The following is a 1613-nucleotide window of genomic DNA, read 5'->3' as shown; positions in this document are numbered from 1 at the left end:
CGCCGCGCGGACCGTCGCCGGCCTGCCGTAACCCCAAGTGCCCGGGGCTCTCGGGCGCCGGGACGAGGCTCGGCTCGGCTCGCTCTCGGGGTGGAAGCTAAGGAATGCCCTTTGTTTAGACAACTTTTCCCGAGATGTCAGTGCGCCCTCTGGGAGCGCAGTCCCCATCTCCCTAGGGCACTGTTTTCCTCTAAGGTCAAGGTCGGGCGCTGACCCTGTCTCCGGGCGCGGAGGTAAGGCGGGAATGGACGGCCCCTCCCGCATCTTGTCCTGTGGTAGGGTCAGCCAGGAAGGGGCTTTACCTGCAGCTGTGGCCCAAGCCAAGGTAGCGCTCTCTCACTTTCCACCCAGAGGGAGGTGGCGGAACCTCATCTATTTGCAGACCTCCTTCTCCACGTGAGACAGGAAGCAATGAGAGTCAGGACCCAGGAGATCCGGAAATTCCTTCCAAGGGCAAGTGCTCCTTGTCTTCAGCCGACAAGCTTCCCTTTCAAGCAGGAGATGCTACTGTGGTCACATCGAAGTGACAGGTACACAAACAGTAAGAACCACACAGCGTGCGCCCCAAGTCCCTAGCCTGGAACGGAGACGTGCGGGGAAGCGAGGAGGAGTTACCCTGCATCCCGGGCGGGCGGGCACTCTGGGCGGGGCAGAGCAGAGCAGTGCTCTTTGGAGAGCTTAGAGTTAGGACTGGGGCAGCGCCCCGCCTCCCATCCCCCTCACCCCCACCCCCCCCCCGGCATACAGAGGAACCCCAAGTGCTCGCACACCTGGTGACAGCCGAGTCTCCAGCCTGGGGCTGGTGTTTTGGTCTCCAATTCTAGACATGAGCAGGTAGTTCAGCAGGACACGTGGCACAATGACCAGTCAGTAGTAGAGGTACCAACAACTATAGAAGGTGTAGTGTGCACCAAGCATTATGGTGGGGTCATAGGACGCTATAACCTTGAGTGATGGATATGTGTGTGGGGAGAGGGGGGAAGTGGGGCGCGGGGAGCTTCAACAAGTGCGTGGAAAATAGTTTCTGAAACCTTCTCCTATTTTTCGTCTCTTTCCTACAGAATAGGAAATGGAGCCTCTCGGTGATCTGCCCAAGACCAGAGGGCTGGTGAAGGGCAGGCCTTCTGGCCCACGGTCCTCACATCAACAGTGCTGTGGCCAGCAGCTTGCTGTAAACTCGGGACGTTGTGGGAGGAAACCGTGAGGTGCTCAGGGTGGATACTCAAGATGTGCTGCCACCTTGGCCTGGCCCTTCCTTGCTGCGTTCCCCTCTCTTATCCAAGCTAAATCCTAAGTAAAAGAACTGCCTAACTCATGCCTCTCCTCCACCTACGCTGTCAAACTAACAACAATATTGCTACTATTGTCTGGGGCCACCTAGGTGCATGACCAGACGTCCCGCTTTTTAACAAATTTTCCCGTGTCCTGCGGCCGTTTTAAAAAGTCCCGATTTTTGGAAAGAATGCTCAACAAGCTAGGGTATACGGTTTTCGGCTGCCACATGGCTATTTCGGCAGGATATGAGTTTTATCAATGGTGTCCCGCTTTTGTCCCACTTTACCAATGTTAAAATCTGGTCACCTTATGTAGGTGCTTCATGCAACCAAACCAAA

General features: G+C 56.0%; 1 long non-coding RNA gene across 2 annotated transcripts; it reads left to right on the top strand.

The window, feature by feature from the left end:
- The first annotated feature begins 73 nt into the window (after nt 1-73).
- LOC123522573 lies at nt 74-1315 on the top strand. Of its 2 annotated transcripts, XR_006680819.1 has the most exons (3): nt 74-233; nt 352-530; nt 1062-1315. It is a non-coding gene; the product is annotated as an uncharacterized LOC123522573 (long non-coding RNA). The 2 variants fall into 2 exon arrangements; XR_006680818.1 differs by having other exon boundaries at nt 74-530.
- The last annotated feature ends 298 nt before the right edge of the window (nt 1316-1613 follow it).

The sequence above is a fragment of the Echinops telfairi genome, unplaced genomic scaffold (genome assembly GCF_000313985.2).
Source record: "Echinops telfairi isolate 266 unplaced genomic scaffold, ASM31398v2 ScPeMD7_7424;HRSCAF=8462, whole genome shotgun sequence".
Taxonomy (NCBI): Eukaryota; Metazoa; Chordata; class Mammalia; order Afrosoricida; family Tenrecidae; genus Echinops; species Echinops telfairi.
Note: the sequence above shows the minus strand (reverse complement) of the source record. Positions and strands in the feature narration are given on the sequence as shown.